The sequence below is a fragment of the Anolis sagrei genome, chromosome 6 (genome assembly GCF_037176765.1).
Source record: "Anolis sagrei isolate rAnoSag1 chromosome 6, rAnoSag1.mat, whole genome shotgun sequence".
NCBI classification, from domain to species: Eukaryota; Metazoa; Chordata; class Lepidosauria; order Squamata; family Dactyloidae; genus Anolis; species Anolis sagrei.
In genome coordinates this window covers 47648799-47661485 of record NC_090026.1, presented here as the reverse complement: position 1 = coordinate 47661485, position 12687 = coordinate 47648799, and the positions used below count along the sequence as shown (strand labels likewise).

At 42.8% G+C, this 12687-nt stretch overlaps 1 protein-coding gene across 3 annotated transcripts in view; it reads right to left on the bottom strand.

Moving 5' to 3' along the window:
• GJC1 (gap junction protein gamma 1) overlaps positions 1-8098 on the bottom strand; it is a 41676-nt gene extending 33578 nt beyond the window's left edge. For 2 of the 3 annotated variants that reach the window (XR_010910172.1, XM_067470086.1), the window contains exon 1: positions 33-552. The gene's annotated coding sequence lies outside the window, so the exon portion shown is untranslated. Of the gene's footprint in view, positions 1-32; positions 553-7804 lie in introns of those variants that run through there. The other variant, XM_060781204.2, reaches the window with a different exon arrangement.
• Positions 8099-12687: the final 4589 nt, after the last annotated feature.

The window sequence follows — 12687 nt, the reverse complement described above, 5'->3', positions numbered from 1 at the left end:
AGGCAACGCATGCACATCACACAAATACTTACCGTTTCCAGCGGTTTCCAGGACGGATAAAACCAACTCAGCCCAAGGAGGCATCAAGAAATGTGGGACAAAAAAGCACAATGAAACTGGATGCCAAACATGGGAAAATGTCTAAAGGTGGCAAAATCACCATTAGGACAGCACACATTCCCGGGATGAGCAAATGCTTTCCCTGCTCATGAGAAAACAAGTTTTGACAGCCGAAGAAAGACGTTCCCAGCCAGCTATTGTTTGACGAAGCCCAGCACAACCCCTTTTCTCCTCCCCCTATTACAGTGCATGAACATTATATGCATCTCAACCATTCAGCAAGAAGGCATGAGGTTCTCCTTTCATGGTGCTTTATGACTAACAATAATTTGAAACGTGCAGCCCACTCTCTTTACAGATGTTGCAACCCTCTCCACCCTACTGGATGAGTACATTATTTCAGTAAAATAGTTTGGTTAATAAAAGCCCTCATTCATCTTCTTTTCTTCCCTCCTCCCCGGCAATTAAAGTAAACATCTCCTCCAATGTGCTCCGACGAGCTATGACAGCGAGAATCAAATGAGATGAAAATATGATGAAAATTTCAGTGAAAGAACAACTGCAGCCTTAAGCATATTTATTAATAAGTAACACTTTCCAACTATAAGCTCTTTTCACTGGTTCTTCTCTTCTTTTCACCAGAAAAAAACAAACCATTATAATAAACAATAATAAAACTTTATTTATATCCTGCCACCATCTCCCCAAAGGGACTTGGGGCAGCTCACAAAAACATTAAATAGTGCAAACATATAAATACAACGAAGTACATAAGTAAAATAACACAAAGACAATAAGGTCCACATAAACAAATTACATAAAACACCATAAAACCCCCAACCAACTTAAGACTCAATAAAACACAGCAGTTTTATTCAGTATTTTCTTCATTAAGGAGGAAAATACTGAAAAAAATATATTTTGGTAGTATCGGAAGCTAATGGCCAAAATACACTAACGACATCAGATCCTAGCTAATGTTTGAAGCTAATCAGGGTCAGCTTTGGTTTGTATTTGGATGGAAAATCACCAAGGCAACAGGCTATACAGTAGAGTCTTGCTTATCCAACCTTTGCTCATCCAACGTTCTGTATTATCCAACACAGTCTCCCTCCCACCCAGATCCACAGCTATTTCAATACATTGCGATGTTTTGGTGCTAACTTCATAAATACAGTAATTACTACATAACTTTACCGTGTACTGAACTGCTTTTTCTGTTGATTTGTTGTAAAACATGATGTTTTGGTGCTTAATTTGTAAAATCACAACGTGATTTGACGTTTAATAGGCTTTTCCCTAATCCCTCCTTATTATCCAACATTTTCACTAATCCAACATTCTGCCGGCCTGTTTTGTGGGATAAGCTACTATTTTACTCTATTTTAGAGGAAGGAACTAGAAAAGCTACCTCTGAGAATTCCTTGCCGAAGGAAACCCTACGAAATTAAACCTGGAAATTAATTGAAATACTGACGACAGAAGAATTTGTTGTTAAGACCGCAAAGTTAGTCCAAAGTGCCAAACCCATTTGGCTTCTAAAGGATAATAAACAAACTGAAGATTTTTTGAAAGACCACAAAGAGTTTATGGGCTTCTGAGCAAAAAGAAATTTAACGATGGAACAATCTGAGGCTGTCATCACTAAAAATTCTAGTAGAATTATTTCGTTGGATTTGTAATGGTTGAATTATGTTTTTTTTTTCTTTTTCCAGTCTTGCTTTACAGTTTTGAATGGCGGGAGGCTTAAGTCTCAGTTAGCGTTTAGTGTTTTATTTCGTTAGCTTTTAATTTATTAGTTGAGGATTTCAGTATTATGTAGTATGTCATTACTTTCTCTTTTCCTGAATGCATGTTACTTTGTTAATTAGATTGCTTGCAACAAAATCAATAAATAAATGATCCAAAAGAAAAAGGGGAAAAAACCTTGCGAAATTCATGGGGTCACCATAAGTTGACAGGTGACCCGAAGGCACACACATACATATGTGAGGGATGTGGCCACACATACTGTGATGGCATTTGGAAGCATCCCAGATTTTCTTGAACTCAAAATGTTTTAATCCCTTTTATGCAACTTTGGCCATTGCATGTTTACCATTGGCCTGAAAATTGCAACATCAACAAAAATGATTTAATATAACTAAATGATGTCTGGTCTGCTTCAACTAAGCAGCTCTTATTTACAGTGGACAAATCCTGTTGTTTTTTTTTTTCTTTCCTCCTCTGCATGACACTAATTTATTATAGACTAGGTTAGGCTGAACAATATTTCTGAAGTTCCAGGGTGAGGAACCTCAGAAAAAGAGTTTATAATAACACGAGTATATGTGTCTATTGAAAACTATCCCTCCAAGACACTTGGAACTTGATCTGCATATGAAGGAGACCCATTTCTTTTTAGTTTTAATATTACTGGATTTTAAACTACAGACAGCCTTCAACTGGAATTAGGGATGCAGGATCCCCCTAGAAATGGGGAAAAGCAAATAAAAATGCTTTTTTTTATAAAAAAAGTGAGAGAACACTTTTAAGGTCCTCCAATGCAACTCTGTAATCAACCTCAACCAAATGTGTTCTCTATAAAATAATAGGTCCTCCAGCACAACTCCATTGACCCATGTGTCACACTGAAACACCTTGATCCATAGAGAGGCCATATTACTCAAATCCTCAAAACTTAAACCCATAAATATGTAGGACCAACTGTTATTAATATGTATTATCGCTTTCATGGCTGGAATCACTGGGTTGATTCGGGCCATATAGCCCGAAAAACCTGCAACGTCAGGAGAGAATGCCTCTAGAACAGTGGTTCTCAACCTGTGGGCCCCCAGATGTTTTGGCCTTCAACTCCCAGAAATCATAACAGCTGGTAAACTGGCTAGGATTTCTGGGAGTTGTAGGCTAAAACACCTGGGTACCCACAGGTTGAGAACCACTGCTCGAGAACATGGCCATATAGCCCGAAAAAAACTACAACCCTATTATTAGTATTTGAAGCCTGCAGTACCAATGTCAAGCAATAGGTGGCAGACGTTCCCAATCACTCCAGAGATTTGCAGGTAATATATGGCAGTTTCAAGCCTATAGACAGGTTGAATTGACCAAGAAAAACAGAGTCATGATAGAGATATATAAAATTAAACAGCTAGCAGCCAGAATATCTGGAAGACTGTCCCTCTCATAACAGAACTTTCTCTGCAGCAGCATCCTGACTATAAAACAGTATAGATTGTACCACTTTGGCTAGGCTTTGGATCTTACAATTAAAGCCATCTGTTCTGGTTGTTTTAAAAACTGTTTTAAGGCTATTTTTATCTCTTTTTAAGTAGTCTTGAGTTTTTAAGCTATTTATTACATGTTTAGAAGGGGTTTTACCTATTGTGCATTGCCTTTGGGATCTTGGTGGGCCGAGAGGTGAAAAAATCCTTACATAAATAGATAAATAATGCATAGTGAGGACAAAGTAGAGAGTGGAGCTCTCCCAGCATCGCAGAAGTAAAACTCAGGGTCGTCCCATAGAATGAAATGGCAGGAGATTAAGATAAAAAAGCACAGTCACCTTATCACACTATCTGCGATTAGGGCAGTGGTTCTCAACCTTCCTAATGCCACGACCCCTTAATACACTTCCTCGTGTTATGGTGACCCCCCAACCATAAAATTATTTTCGTTGCTACTTCACAACTGTCATTTTGCTGCTGTTGTTAATCGTAATGTAAATATCTGGTATGCAGGATGTACGTTCATTCACTGTACCAAATTTGGCACAAATACCCATTACATCCAAATTTGAATACTGGTGGGCTTGTTGGGGGGTGTGGTGTGATTTTATCCCGTGAGAGTTGTAGTTCCTGAGATTTATAGTACACCTTCAATCAAAGAGCATTCTGAACTCCACTAATGATGGAATTGAAGCAAACTTGGCACACAGAACTCCCATGACCAACAGAAAATACTGGAAGGGTTTGGTGGGCATTGACCTTGAGTTTTGGAGTTGTATTTCACCTACATCCAGAGAGCACTGTGGACTCAAACAATGATGTATCTGGACCAAATTTGGCACGAATTCTCAGTACGCCCAAATTAGAACACTGGTGGAGTTTGGGGAAAACAGACCTTGACATTTGGGAGTTGTAGTTGCTGGGATGTATAGTTCACCTACAATCAAAGAGCATTCTGAACCCTACCAATGATTGGATTGGGCCAAGCTTCCCACACAGAACCCCCATAACCAAGAGAAAATACAGTTTTCTGATGGTCTTTGGTGACCCCTCCGACACCCCCTCGCGACCCCTCCAGGGGTCCCGACCCCCAGGTTGAGAAACACTGGATTAGGGGCACAAAATCCTTACAAATAATAACACTGATACTTTTTTTCTTTACAAGAGAGAACATATCTCTAGGAATATCTAGTTTCCCCAGCATGACCCTATAGCCAACTTCTGCCAAGATTGTTCTGAAGGATCTAGATGTTTGTTGCTGGCTCAACCCTGGAAATAAATAATTGGGTTTTTAAATAAGCAAAACTCTGAAGAGCAGTTGTTTGTAAGCACATAGTGGCAGAAGGCTATCCCTTTCATGCCCTGCTGGTGGGCTTTGAATAAGCATCAGTAAGCTATATAGACTAATTGTTGAACTAAAAAGACATCTTTACTACACCCCCCCCCCCCCCCGCCAAGACTATTTCAGCAGGCATCAGCCTATTTCCAACAACTATTCCTTTCTGCTAGATTCTTTACATTGGATTCATCTCTAGGCACCACCTAGGTTGCACCTCCAGTGTAGAATTAATGCTGTTTGACACCATGGCTCAATGCTATGGAATCCTGGGAGCTGTGATTCAATAAAGTCTTCACCTTGCCTGCCAAGGACTGCTGGTGCCACTCCACTACTATTCCATAGCATTGATCCAAAGCAATTGAAGTACTGAACTTAGTTGAGTCCAATGTGCCATCGAATATACAGCCAGTTGGTGAGGATGACGAGTTTGCCCGTTCTATTACCTGCCTTCCTAATGGGACCTTGCCTGCACTATTGGGCCTGTCATCCTCTTACTCAAGTCTAATTCGCACCTTAATTTTGGCAACATTATTTAGCCAAAGAAGATGAACATCAGACTCAAGTAAATATGGTAGTTTTGAACTGCATTAATTCTACAGTGTACAGAAAATAATAATAATAATCTCTCTATATAAAAATGCTTTGTGCATAATGAGTACCTTAAAAACAAAAGAACTAATGAACGAAATCACACCAAATTTGGCAACAAAACGTCTCACAACACAAGGAGTGACCATCACTCAAAAAATTATGATTTTGTCATTTGAGAGTTGTAGTTGTTGAGATTTATAGTTTCTAATATATGTAATTTCTTTACACTGATTTAGGATTGTTTGTACGCTCTCACCAACGCCCCATCTCTCCTATCTTGTTCATGCCTAGCATTATTTTTTTAAACTTTAATTACATTTGGCCCAGCCATAGGTGTAAATGTGTGTTGTATTACTGTCACTGTTTATTGCTTTTTTGTTTATGAGCTTTATTTTAATTGTTTTTATTGCTGTTGTTATTGCTTATATTGATGTATTGTGGGCTTGGCGTCATGTAAGCCACACCGAGTCCCTTGGGGAGATGGTAACGGGGTACAAATAAAGTTTATTATTTATTTTTTATGCTTGTGGGTAAACAGTATGTCTTGTTGCTTCTTTGTCAGTGTTGCTGTGGAGAGTGTCTGGTTTGCCTACTCTGGAATATGCAACATATCATAGTCCTTCTTTAGGGGTCCCTTTCAAATCTATGATACTATATCTGTGTGTGTGTGTGCAAATCATATCTATCTATCTATTAGGCCTGGGTAACAACGGAAAAATTTGTTCCTAAAATCGATTCGTTTCTTGGGGGTTTTTGCGTTTCGATATTTAAAAGAATTCCGAAATTTTTCTTTTAAAAAGTTCGATATTTACGAAATTTCGTAAATGTAAAAAAATTACGAAACATTAATGAAACAAATATGAAACAATAACGAATCGATTCCTTAATGGCGGACGCGACCGCGCAATACGCTAAAAAACCTCCAAATGGGACAGGGGGAACTTCTGAAGCTTCCCTCTCCCTCTGTTGTTGACTGTTGGTGTGATATTATAATTTTTTTTCACTAATTAAACAAAAAACAACGATAAAACTTGCCCCAGACGTGCGGAAATAATAACGAAACGACCTCAAACCGATAACGAAACGAATACATAACGAATCCGAAGCATTTATTAAACGAATTTAAAAATTCGTTTCGTTTTTAAGTTGCTCCAGAAGGATTCGTTATTGCTTCGTTATTAAAAAAAACGATTTTTTAACGAATTACGAATTAACGAAACCGCCCAGCCCTACTATCTATCTATCTATGGCTGGATGGCTCTTTGTCACGAGGGCTCTGATTACATTTTCTTGCCCTAGTGAAGAGAGTTGTACTGGATGGCCTTAAGTATTTCCTGTTGGTCCTGGGGGTTCTGTGTGGGAAGTTTATCCCAGTTCTGTCATTCATGGGGTTCATTCAGAATAGTCTTTGATTGTAGGTGAACTATAAAGCCCAGTAACTACAACTCCTAAATGCCAAGGTCTATTTTCCCCAAACTCCATCTGTGTTCTTATTTGGGCATATGGAATATTCGTGCCAAGTTTGGTCCAGATCCATCATTGTTTGTGCTCTCTGGATGGAGGTGAGCTACAACTCCCAAACTCAAAGTCAATGCCCCCTAAGTGCTGCTAGTATTTTCTGTTGGCCAAGGAAGTTCTGTGTGCCAAGTTTGGTTCAATTCCATTGTTGGTGGAGTTCAGAATGCGCTTTGATTGTAGGTGAACTATAAATCCCAGCAACTACAACTCCCAAATGACAAAATCATAATTTTTGGAGTGATGGTCACTTCTTGTGTTGTGAGACGTTTTGTTGCCAAATTTGGTGTGATTTCGTTCATTGGATTTTTTGTTTTTAAGGAACTCATTATGCACAGAGCATGTGTGTGTGTGTGTGTGTGTGTGTGTGTGTGTGTATATATATATATATATATATATATAGAATAGATAGATAGAGATAGATAGATAGATAGATAGATGTGTGTGTGTATGATATATTACATTATATATTGTATTATAATTTTATTTATTTATTTGTCGTGCCAGGGCAACCAGTCAATTATATGACATTTCTATCAGAACAAAGCAAACAAACAGAAAAAATACAAAATTTGTGAGTTTGGGAGTTGATTAAATGTCCTATATTATATATTATTATTTGAAACACAACAAGATGAGTTCACAGCAGACACTCTGCTGGCTGTTGTATTGGATCACACGTCGGACACTTCCCAATTCCAGGCCCCTTCCACACAGCTGAATAAAATCCCATACTATCTGCTTTGAACTGGAATATATGGCAGTGTGGACTCAGAAAACCCAGTTCAAAGCAGATATTGTGGGATTTTCTGCCTTGATGCTCTGGGATATAGGGCAATGTGGAAGGGGATATTTGGGGGTGGCTGAAGTCTCTCTTCCAACAGAGTTCCCTCCAGATTTGAGGATTCTTCTCCTCCTCCAAAGAAACCCCTCACAAGACAGGAAAGAGAGCCTCCCTGATCTTTGGGGTGAGGGGAGAGGGTGGAGCTAAAGAGGGGACAGCGCCCCCTTTCCCACAGAGCAGGGCTCCCATGCCTCAATGCCCCCCAGACTTCTTTCTCCCCGGACTCACCGCCTTTTCCCCTCAAAGAGCGTCTCGAAGGAGCTCGGTCCCGCCGTCGCCGCCATCCCGCCTTCGGGGAGCCTCTTTTTGCCTCCTCCTCTTTTCCTCTCTGTTTCTCCTCAACGTGCAGAAGGCGAAAGCGACCCAGAGGGAGGCTGCACTCCCGCCCTCATGACATCCACCTCCGACAACCTCTGGCCCCTTTGGAGGGATCGCTTGCCTCATGACTGGCAACATTGGCGTGTCTGTGGGTTCGTGCAAAACGGCGCCAAACCGCCAAACCTTCCTCAGATGGAGGAGGAGGACTTTGGAAAGGAGTTTGAGAGATGCTTTCCTTCCCATTCACATTGCTTTGGCATGCTCAAGCGGGTTCCTCTCAGCTCCCACAAACAAAGCATTTGCATTTGCAAAAGACACGGATCTGCTTTCCTTTTTTGCAGGAATGGGACCCCTTCCAAACAGCTGAATCAAATCCCACATGGTTTGCTTTGAAGTGGGATATATGGCAGTGTGGACTCACTTGTTTGGAATCATAAAAGTTGGAAGAGACCTCATGGGCCATCCAGTCCAACCCCCTGCCAAGAAGCAGGAAAAATGCATTCAAAGCACCCCTGACAGATGGCCATCCAGCCTCTGTTTAAAAGATTCCAAAGAAGGAGCCTCCACCACACTCTGGGGCAGAGAGTTCCACAGCTGAACAGCTCTCACAGTCAGGAAGTTCTTCCTCATGTTCAGGTGGAATCAGAGGCGGCCCTAGGTAATTTTCAACGGTAAGCAAACAGTATTTTGCCCCCCCCCCCCAATCAATCATTGATATATATTTTCTGTTCGTCGTGGGAGTTCTTTGTGCCATATTTGGTTCAATTCCATCATTGGTGGAGTTCAGAATGCGCTTTGATTGTAGGTGAACTATACATTCCAGTAACTACACTTGCCGCACTTGCTCCCTTGCCTAGCCCGCTTTGGGTCCAGAGGCGTGCCTGAAGACCCCGGCGTGTGCACCAAAAGTCACCTCTTCTCCTGACTTTCTCCTCAGCCATTGGGACCGAGAGACAGAGACAGAGGTGGAGATGCCCACCTTTCCTGGAAGATAGGCGCAAAAACAAAGGAGGGAGCGGAGGTGGGAGATACCTCCAGCCAAAGGGGCTCTCTCTCTCTCTCTCTCTTGGTCCCAATGGCTGAAGAGAAAGTCAGGAGAAGAGGTGACTTTTGGTGCGCACGCTGGGGTCTTCAGACACGCCTCTGGACCCAAAGCGGGCCAGGCGTGGCGGCTCCGCCCCTTGGCCCACACGCGGATTGGGGAGAGGAGAGGAGAGGAGGCGAGTGGAGCGCCAGGGGATCGGGAAAGGGAGCTGGTCATGGGGAAGGGATCGAACGCAGAGAACGATTGAGCGCCGGCTCTGCTCGCACACCCAGTGGCTGGGTGGAGCAGGAATGAGAGGGGCTAGGCAAGGCTCAAGGGCCCGGCCCCTTTGGGAAGAGGATCCCCCGCAGTGAGGCAAGAAAACCGAGGCTCCCCCCCCCCCCCGGACTGCTAGGGCTGTTGTGAGCTGAGGGGGCGCTCCTCAAGTGGCGGTCAGGGGGCATTTACAGAGGCGCCTCTGCGCCCCTGGCAAAAAAAAGTGTTCTGCGACTGCTTACTTCGCGTAATGGACGAGCCTCCCCTGCGTCCAGTCCAACCCCCTGCCAAGAAGCAGGAAAAATGCATTCAAAGCACCCCCGACAGATGGCCATCCAGCCTGTTTAAAAGCTTCCAAAGAAGGAGCCTCCACCACACTCTAGGGCAGAGAGTTCCACTGCTAAACAGCTCTCACAGCCTGTGAACCATACAACACTCCAGAAAATTGGTTTTCTTTTTACTTTATGTTAAATGAAGCTACCTGTAAGCTGCTATGAGGAAATTTGCTAAACAAGAAGCTAAATCCTATTGTTGATATTGTGTAGAGTGTGCTCATTGAATCAACTGGATTTACCTATGTGTTGACCACCATTCAACAGTTCGTTCTGTGGGTTTACTAACAGGATTTCTACAAAGACGTTGAAATTGTGAGAGCTGATATCAAGCCAAGGACCTTTCAGGCACCTCTGGGACACTTGACCAGAAGATGTGGCTTAAAATCATAGAGTTGGGAGAGGCCACAGTCCAACCTCCTGCCAAGAAGCAGGAAAATTGCATTCAAAGCACCCCCGACAGATGGCCATCCAGCCTCTGTTTAAAAGCTTCCAAAGAAGGAGCCTCCACCACACTCTGGGGCAGAGAGTTCCACTGCTGAACAGCTCTCACAGCCTGAGAACCACACAACACTCCAGAAAACTGGTTTTCTTTTAACTTTATGTTAAATGAAGCTACCTGTAAGCTGCTATGAGGAAATTTGCTAAACAAGAAGCTAAATCCTATTGTTGATATTGTGTAGAGTGTACTCATTGAATCAACTGGATTTACCTATGTGTTGACCACCATTCAACAGTTTGTTCTGTAGGTTTACTAACAGGATTTCTATAAAGACATTGAAATTGTGAGAGCTGATATCAAGCAAGGACCTTTTAGGCACCTCTGGGACACTTGACCAGAAGATGTGGCTTAAAATCATAGAGTTGGGAGAGACCACAGTCCAACCCCCTGCCAAGAAGCAGGAAAATCGCATTCAAAGCACCCCTGACAGATGGCCATCCAGCCTCTGTTTAAAAGCTTCCAAAGAAGGAGACTCCACCACACTCTGGGGCAGAGAGTTCCACTGAACAGCTGTGAACAGCTCTCACAGTCAAGAAGTTCTCCACATGTTCAGATTGAATCTCCTTTCTTGTAGTTTGAAGCCATTGTTCCACTTCCTAGTCTCCAGAGCAGCAGAAAACAAGTTTGCTCCCTCCTCCCTATGACTTCCTCTCATTATTTATACATGGCTATCATGTCTCCTCTTAGCCTTCTCTTCTTCAGGCTAAACATGCCCAGCTCCTTAAGACGCTCCTCATAGGGTTTGTTCTCCGGACCCTTGACCATTTTAGTCGCCCTCTGGACACATTCCAGCTTGTCAATAAATCTCTTCAATTGTGATGCCCAGAATTGGACACAATATTCCAGGTGTGGTCTAACCAAGGCGGAATAGAGGGGTAGCATGACTTCCCTGGATCTAGACACATGATTTCCTTTGAACTGGAATATATGGCAGTGTGGACTCACTTGTTTGGAAAGAACTTTGTAGGAAAAACAACAACTTCAAAACGTATTTGAGCTACAATGTCAAATACGATCAAAAAGTATACCCAGGAAAAAATATTGTCGAAGACTTTCATGGCTGGAAACACTGGGCTGTTGTAGGTTTTTCGGACTATATGGCCATGTTCTAGAAGCATTCTCTTCTGACATTTCGCTGCAACCGTACCTCACAAAGGTTGATTTGGCTGGGGTGGTCCATGCCTTGGTCACCTCTAGATTGGATTACTGTAATGCGCTCTATGTGGGGCTGCCCTTGAAAACGGCTCGGAAATTCCAACTGGTATAACGGGCGGCGGCCAGGATGTTAACTGGCGCTCCTTACAGGGAGAGGTCAACCCTTCTGTTTAGGGAACTCCATTGGCTGCTGTTTACTTACCGAGCCCAATTCAAGTTGCAGGTGCTTACCTACAAAGCCCTAAACAGTTTGGGACCTGCCTACCTGCGTGACCGCATCTCCGTGTATGAACCCACGCGATCCCTTCGTTCATCTGGAGAGGCCCTGCTTTTGGTGGGGCCGAGGGACAGGGCCTTCTCTGTGGTTGCCCCCCGACTCTGGAACACCCTCCCCAAAGACATTAGACTAACTAGCACCCACGTCGGCAGTCTTCAGGAAGAATCTGAAGACCTGGCTATTCCGATGTGCCTTTCCGGATTAGGATAATCTCCAGCACTACCTCCCAGAAGCACTTTATTAGAGTTTAAGACTCTCTGCACATTGCACTTGCCCGGAAATCCAACATACCGCCTGCCACACCCAGCACTTTTTAACCTGTACCCATCACTGGCCTGGCCCTGGTTTTTATTGCGTAATTGATATATTGTTTTTTATTGCTTATGTTTTTATGTTGCTTTAAATTGTATTGTTATTGTTTGCTGTTGTTGTGTTGAGGCCTTGGCCTTTGTAAGCCGCATCGAGTCCTGCGGGAGATGCTAGCGGGGTACAAATAAAGTTTAATAATAATAATAATAATAATAATAATAATAATAATCTGTGGCAAGCATCCTCAGAGGTTGTGAGGTCTGTAGGAAATACGAAAATTGGGTTTATATATCTACTAGCTGTACCTGCCAGGCGTTGCTGCGACCAGCCTTTTCTCCCTCTTTCTCATTTCTTTCTTTCTTTCTTTCTTTCTTTTGCTTTCCTTCCTTTTTTCTTTCCTTCTCTCCCTCTTCCTCCCCCCCCTTCTTTCCCTTCCTCTTTCTCCTCTTTCTTCCTTCTCTCTACCTATTCTTGGACTGCAACTCCCAGCAGTACTGATCAATCAATCTATCTATCTACCTACTTACCTACCTACCTATGTCTATCTAATGTATCTATCTGGAGGATTGCTGGGAGTTGCAGTCCAGGAATGGGAAATATGCAGGGATTGGGATGCTCTCAAAGAAATCCAAGGAGAAGAAAGCTCGCAGCTTGGAAGGAGTGCATTTGGACCATCTTCCTCTCCTAAAGGGCCTGGTCTGGGGAATACTGGGAGCTGTAGTCTGGAAGTAAGTATGGATATGTTATTGTGTGTTTTGATTGCTAGGGAGTTGTTTTGGCTATACCTGCCAGGCGTTGCTGTGACCAGCCTTCCCTCCCTCTTTCTCTTTTCTTTCTTTCTTTCTTTCTTTCTGTCTGTCTGTCTGTCTGTCTGTCTGTCTGTCTGCTGTCTGTCTGTCTGTCTGTCTTTCTTTCTTT